The 8,278-nt window shown below is 37.1% G+C and overlaps 1 pseudogene; it reads left to right on the forward strand.

The window, feature by feature from the left end:
- Positions 1-5,092: 5,092 nt before the first annotated feature.
- On the forward strand, positions 5,093-7,624 carry LOC109236595 (annotated as a pseudogene).
- The last annotated feature ends 654 nt before the right edge of the window (positions 7,625-8,278 follow it).

The following is an 8,278-nucleotide window of genomic DNA, read 5'->3' on the forward strand; positions in this document are numbered from 1 at the left end:
CACTCGAAAGATAACCATTGTCTTTTTTGAGGTTTAAGTACTACTTTTGTTGTTGAGTTTCATTAACCAAGTGCGACAATAGCTGTTGATAAGATATCTGAAACATGTAATAGGTACGCTTTACTTTTCTGTTCTTTTTTTATATCTTTCTCTATTTCTCTATTTTATATATAAATTAACATTTCATACTAGGTAAAAATACAGATCTGTCGGGATTTGCCATAACATGGATTAACGGGACTTCTTACCTCGCATTTGTGAAGAAGCACAAAATATCATGTACGAATTTTTTCCTTTTTCCTTTCCTCTTCAGTTTGTCAATTGCAACAGATTATAAGCTGGATTTTACGATATTCTATTGGGAACGACTAAGTAAATGCAATTTGTTTTCGTTTTCTTATTTTCTGCATTTTTTAGTTTTGTAATATCGATTTGAAAGAGGGGATTGTCACTGGAGGTTAAACTTGGCCACTGCTCCAAATTTGGAATTAGTACTGGAGATGATGTTCAATGTCAGCTTTCAAATGTGATTGGATATCTACCTTGTGTGTGTACTTATGATATCATATCCTCATTATAAGATAGCTAGATGTTTTCCCTCTTCTGTTTCTAAAACATAATTAACATTCTAATTTTAATTCGCGCCGTCTTTTTCATTCATAAACCTTATTTTGCCAGGTGGAGTGATGTCGTTTAATGATGGTGGTCCTTCAAGGAAATTCCAAGCCCAGTTTCTCAAAGGTTCATTTCTCTATTTTCTATATTTAATTTCTGAATATTACGTTATGCGACATTGAATTGAGCGAAGAAAAGGTGTTATTCTCTGTGTCGCTACTTCGCAATACATGTGCTTTTATGTCCTTTTTAAATGTTAAAAGTAGTATATTGAAGATTAGCTGCAACAAAATGCTGTAAAAAAATGTAGACGATATCTTGCTCTGGCATCTCATAGAGAATAAGGATGGGGAGTTATGCAGTTGCATAAGTACCTTTGTATCAAATATTATTATTTTCATATCAACGAAAGTAATTACCTGTGTCATTATGTATTTAGTTTTTGGTATTTTTATTTTTGAGCTGGAAGTGTCACACCTCCTTTTTTACACACCTACCCCGAAGGATAAATGTATAAGGGAGTTTTTCCATTTAAAGTGACATTATTCGAAATGGGATTATTTATTTAGTTTTAGAGCCGCCACTTGGGATAGGATTGGCTTTTGGTGTCCCAAGTCACCGGTTTAACTTGAATCCCAAATCGAGGAAAATTGTCGACTTCCCAATTGGAGTCTGCGAACCAGAAATTCTGAATAAGGAATTCTGTTGAACCGAGGGAAGGTGTTAGGCACCCCCGGATCCCGTAGTTCTAGCACGGTCGCTTAAATAATTATAAATGGCTAAAATATCATTTTTATACATGCTCCAACCTATAGTGCTAAGATTATTTACCGCCTTTTAGTTAATTTTTAAGAAAGTGAACGTCGTTTTAAAACGTGTTTTTGGATCACGTCACATGAAATGCACCCGGATCTTCGACACATTCTTATTAAACGTTTTGGATTTGGATTTGGGTTGCATGAAGCACACCCGTATTTAAGAAGGTAAAATTATTAAAAGTGCGCCTAAAGCGACTAACGGGTTATTATCTTTGCGGAGGGCCGTGAAATTCGCTAAACGGCACGCCCCAAATTCTAAGTATTTTTATATAAGCATTTAATGAGGGCCCCGCAATTTATGTGTTTTGTTTGGCGAGGCTCATCTCATTTTTATTTAAAGGCCAACCTAAAGCAAACTATGATTTTTCTATTTATTTTGTCTCTAAAAGGGCCTAATTAATTCACATTTATAAATTCGTGCCTCGAGTTCAAGTCCGAATTCAAACAAAAGGGAGGACCCTCTTAATTTGAACCCGCTACCTAACTCGAAAACCTAAGTTCACATTGTAAACTAATTCCCATATTCCTAATATAATTTTTGAAGGATTTTTGAATTCTAACAATTTTTGGGCCCGGAAAGTTTAGCCCATCCCAGTAAAATTCATTTAACTCAAGCCTGTAGCGTGAAGCCCAAACCATACAATTCAAGATCCAACTCTTATCTAATTAGTGGTGGAATTCTTAGTGTTAACTGAGTGTGGATTTAATTCACACGGATACGAGTTCACATCTGGACCAACCAAACAATGGGAACGAAATTAACAGCTCATTTGATGACCCTATATTGTGCTAGGGATCTGATTTTTGTTTGCATTAATGATATGCCAAAACAAGGATGAAAACTTTATTGCAACCGCTCTTACAATTAGGAACAAACAGTCCAGGTCTAAAATCTGCTTAATTATTAACTACAAATGAAAATCTTACAATCAGCCAATAGTTAACCTAATTACTAAACACTATTGTTTTAAGCTAATTAATAGTCCAACACGAATTAACAGTCCCTAAACAATCCGAATCAATTTTTTTAACATTCCTAATTATACAATCCATGTAATTAAGCAGTCTTAACTATTATGCCCAGTCCAAAATAGTTCTATTACAATAACTACATATCTATCCCACAAATCATGATAAAATTACTGAAGCAAACTGGAAAAACACAACAAAATTATGCTGCAGCCCCGTTTCAAATTTTTCAACTGGAAATCTACATAGTGATGAATCTCAGAACATGTACCTGGAATCAAAGGGCAACAAGAAGGAAATAATGTCAGCAATGGTGCAGCAAATCACAGCAACAAGATCAGCAGTAACACAGCTCACACAATGCCAATTTTTAACCCAGATCAGGCCACAATACCCAGGGAGAAATGACAGAAGAGTACAGCAACAAAATGACCCAACATCACACTGATTTTCACTCAAATTTAGTTGAATTTGAACCAGGAATACTCAGATCACTTCAACACTTCAATGTCTAACCCAAGGATGAAAATTAAAGCCTAGAACTCAAAATCAGCCTAGAGAATTCAATTGAAACATATTTTTGGAGTTTTACTGCTTGATTTTTTTGCTAGTTTTGGTTTTTTACNCTACAGCCCAAGCGCAATATCATCGTAACATTCGCTGCGGCGTGCAGCCCGATCCACACTCAGTCCATATATATATATATATATATATATATATATATATATATATATATATATATATATATATATATATATATATATATATATATATATATATGCATGCAAGCCACTCGGGTATAGTCAAATTGTCCATTTTTTAGTTTGAATTATTAGGAATTATAGAGCTAAGTGTGTAACCTTTATTTATTTACTAACATTTCAAGGTAGTGTCTAACTCAGGACTGATATCATGAAATATGCTAAGTATCATGGGAACAGTGATAAGGATCCCTGAAGGATGCAAATGATAGGCACAAGGCCCCAAACATATTCATAAAACCCAAGTAGGATGATTACCAAACAATTTCTAGTCAAGAACACAGTACGAACATCAATCGGAACGGACTAGGTCATAATCCCCAGTCACAATCGACCCCGCACTCGTCATAGAGTACGTGTCTCGCCTGCATCACAATGTGATATACCGGGGTTTCAAACCCTCAGGTCATCATCTACATCTATTACTCACCTCAAGCCGGCCACAAATCTAGCTCGCTATGCCATTGCCTTTCGAATCAACCTCTTCGCACGCCGAATCTGATTAAAACCACAACGAATACGTTACAATAGGCTAAAGAAATATAACCCAATCGAAAAGACTCGAAAAGCACCAAAATTCACGAAGTTGGCAAAACCCGAGCCCCGGGCCCACTTCTCGAAAAATTACGAAATTTACATCACCTGATTCCTCGTCTCACCACGAGTCCGTACATATAAAATTTACCAAAATCGGAGCTGGTTTGACCCTCCAAATTCTATTTTTACATCACAGCTTTCCAAGCCCTAGCTTGACCCGTTTTTGGTGAAATTCTACTGATTTCTATGATAAATTTACCATAAACTCGAGTAATTAAGCCAAGGAACTTACGTCCACTCGATTCTCATTCAAAACCCTCGAAAATCCTCGCCCAAAGCTCTCCAAGTTGCTTAAAAATGGTAGAAACTACCTCTTGCTCGTGGAGGAAATATAATATTAAAACCCTTCTGTTACCAGCGAATTTCGCTTCTGCGGTCCCGCTACCGCTTATGCGGGACCGCTTCTGCGGCCAAAAATCCGCTTATGTGGTTTTCACTTAAAAACCACCTATTCGCTTATGTGATTCAACCACCGCTTCTGCGGTTCCCTCAAGTCCGCTTCTGCGGTACAGTGTCCGCTTATGCGGACCCGCTGGTGCGAGCCACCTTCCGCTTTTGCGGAAATTACACTAGTCCATGCCTGACCACTTCTGCGGCCCCTCACCCACTTCTGTGGAACCGCTTCTGCGGTCCATTTCCGCAGAAGCGGAAATACCAGATGACAGCAGCAACAGACCTGAAGCAACTTTAAAAGCTCTCGTTTAATCACTCGAATTCACCCCGAGGCCCCCGAGACCTCAACCAAAAATACCAACACATCCTAAAACCTCATTCAAACTTGTACCCATCCTCAAAATACATCAAACAACGCTAAAACCATCAAATCACATCGAATTCAAGCCTAAGTTTCTTAAGAACTTCTGAATTACGCATTCGATCAAAAACTCGACCAAAACACCTCCGAATGACCTGAAATTTTGCACACATATCCAAAATCACCTAACGGAGCTACTGCAACTCTCGGAATTCCATTCCGACCCTCGGATCAAAATCTCACCTATCCACCGGAATTCGCCAAAATGCCAACTTTGCCAATTCAAGCCTAATTCTACTCCGGACCTCCAAAATCACTTCCGATAGCACTCCTAAGTCACAAATCACCTCCCAAAGCTAAACGAATCACCGGAATTCACATCCGAGCTTTCTAACTAATAAGTCAACGTTCAGTTGACTTTTCCAAACCAAACCTTCCTTAAAGAGACTAAGTGTCTCATTTTCCTATTCAAACCACTTCAATTCAACTCTAACTCACCCGTTGCTGATAATAAAACATGAAGGAGCAATAAATGGGGGAAACGGGGCTGTAATACATGAGACGACGGGTTGGGTCGTCACACTTTTATTTGGAGAACTCTATCTTCTGCCTTAAGATCTAGAGGAGATATTGTGTTAACTATTGCATCTAGCGGCATTGCATCTTTGTTGTTACCAGGTGGTCGAACAGCTCATTCAAGATTTGTGATTCCTCTAAATGTAACTGAAGATTCAACATGTAATATCAAGCAAGGTACTCCTTTAGCAAATTTAATTATTAAGGAAAAGTTGATTATTTGGGATGAGGCACCCATGATGCATAGATATTGATTTGAAGCTCTTGATAAAACTTTAAGAGATATTCTTAGGTTTAAAGATGCATCCAATTTACACCGACCATTTGGAGGTAAAACAATTGTTCTTGGTGGTGCTTTAGACAAATATTACCAGTCATTCCAAAAGGTAGTAGACAAGATATTGTTAACGCTTCTCTCAATTCTTCTTATTTGTGGCCTCACTGTCAACTCTTAAAGTTAACAAAGAATATGAGATTGCAAGGTAATGAAATAGGGACACATGTAGATGAGTTGAGAATTTTTTCAGATTGGATTTTGGCATTTGGCGATGGTATAGTTGGTACTTCTGTTGAGGGCAATGAAAAAGTCCAAATACCAGATGATCTTTTGATAAAACAATCCGTTGATCCAACATCTGCAATTGTAGAAAGTGCATATCCAGATTTCAACAGTCGTTGCAATGATATAGGATACCTCCAGCAAAGAGCCATTCTTACTCCAACTCTTGATATGGTGGAATCAATCAACGAATATATGATTTCTCTTAATCAAAGTTATGAGAAATCATATTTAAGTTCTGATACAATCTGCAGCTCTGACAATACTTATTCAGCACTGGAAAATGTCCACACTCCTGAAGTCGTAAATACAATTAAATGTTCTGGAGTTCCAAATCATGCTCTTACTCTAAAGGTTGGTATTCCAGTAATGTTATTAAGAAATATTGATCAGTCAGCATGATTATGTAATGGAACAAGGTTGATCATAACTAAACATGGAAATCAAGTTATTGAAGCCAAGGTGTTAGCAGGACCGGACAGAAAGTGTTTATTCCAAGAATGACATTGACTCCATCTGATGCTAGAATTCCATTTAAGTTCCAGCGAAGACAATTTCCAATCATCGTTTCTTTTGCCATGAAAATCAACAAAAGTCAAGGACAGTCATTGTCTCATGTGAGATTATTTTTGAAGAAACCAGTTTTTACACATGGACAACTATATGTTGCTCTTTCTCGGGTGACAAGCAGAAAGGGATTAAAAATTTTGGTTTGTGATGACGATGGGCAAATAACTACTGAAGCTACAAATGTTGTATTTAAAGAAGTTTTTCGAAATTTAGTTGACACTCGAAAGATAATCAGTATCTTTTTTGAGGTTTAACTACTACTTTCGTTGCTGAGATTCATTAACCAAGGGTGACAATAGCTGTTGATAAGACATTTGTACCTTTGGATAGGTACGTTTTACTTTCTGTTATTTTTTTAATATATTTCTCTATTTCTCTATTCTATATAAAAATTAACATTTAAAAAAATATTGTAAATACAGATATGTCAGGATTTGCTATAACATGGATTAACGGGACTTCTTACATCGCATTTCTTAAGAAGTAGATAATGTCATGTACAAATTTTTTCTTTTTCCCTTTCCTTTTAGTTTCAATGGCAATACATGTATTTTCATTACTTCTCTTTGGTGGTATTAATTCTTCATTTTTTGAGGTATTCTTGAGCAGTTTGGAGCGCCAATTTCTGTTGTCAACCCAAAACATGTTTAAGATCAGGATCAATGCTTCAAAACTTCAGAAGCATCAGAACCGAATTAAACTTATTTTTATATATTGATCAATGTCATCTCATCATGGAGGGTTCTTTCTGTTTATAGCTAAAATTAACTGTCAAAACCTATGCAATAACTCCTTCTATCACTCTATGAATTCAATGGCTGGAAATGAGTCCTCTTCAGTATCCAAAAAGAGATTCTTCATTATGTTACCCTTTTTTTTTAGACAACAACGATGCAATTCTATCACACCTTTGATCTAATGGCGTCATACTTGAAAGGATATCAATCTTAGGGATTGTCTGCTTGATTTCATATTTGTTTCCAATTCTGTGCTTGTGTGTACAATCTTTCAGGTAATCAAGTGTCCTGATATTGTAAATTTACATTTTGGTTCACAATCTTGAGGACAATGGAAGTGACATTTCATTTTCTTCATGCTAATTTGATTTTTTTGTAATGTCGATGTGAAACAGCGGATTGTCGATTTCCACTATTTGCTGCTGATTTTCACATATTTTTGGAGTATTTTGGGCCTGTTTTAAAAAGGAGTTTACAGCTGGTTTGTGTGGTTTAAGTTGGAAGAAGAAGGCTGTGAAAAGGAACAATTTTGTGCTCCTCAACCAGCTGTTGTTGCTGCGTTTTTTATTCCAATAAATTGGTGGCTTATTATGGGAGTTATGGGACTAGATTACAAACCATTTGTGCAGATTGTTTTCCAGAATACAGATAACATTATGCAAAGCTAGCATCTTGATGGTTACTCTTTCTTTGTCGTTGGTGTGACGACCCGGCCCGTCGTCACTTGAGTTACCGCTCCGTTTTCCCCATTTTTTTATGCTTCTTCATGTTTCGTTATCGGTATGTGGTGTGTTAGAGTTGATTCGGATTGGTTTTGATAAGAAATGAGACACTTAGTCTCTTTAAGGAAGGCTTAAGTTGGAAAAGTCAACCGGACATTGACTTATGAGTTATAGGGCTCGGATGTGATTTCCGGTGATTTGGTTAGCTTCGGGAGGTGATTTGTGACTTAGGAGTGCGATCGGAATTGAATTTGGAGGTCTGGTGTAGAATTAGGCTTGAATTGGCAAAGTTAGTATTTTGGCGAATTCCGGTTGGCAGGTGAGATTTTGATCCGAGGATCGGAATGGAATTTCGAGAGTTGCTATAGCTTCGATATGCGATTTGTGATGTGTGTGCAAAATTTCAGGTCATTCGGACGTCGTTTGGTTGGGTTTTTGATCGAATGTGTGTTTCGGAAGTTCTTGAAGAACTTAGGCTTGAATCCGATGTGAATTGATGATTTCAGTGTTGTTAGGTGTGTTTTGATGATTGGAACAAGTTTGGATGATGTTTTGGGGTATGTTGGTGCCTTTGGTTGAGGTCCCGGGGACCTCGGGGTG

Source organism: Nicotiana attenuata, unplaced genomic scaffold (genome assembly GCF_001879085.1).
Source record: "Nicotiana attenuata strain UT unplaced genomic scaffold, NIATTr2, whole genome shotgun sequence".
Lineage (NCBI taxonomy): Eukaryota > Viridiplantae > Streptophyta > Magnoliopsida > Solanales > Solanaceae > Nicotiana > Nicotiana attenuata.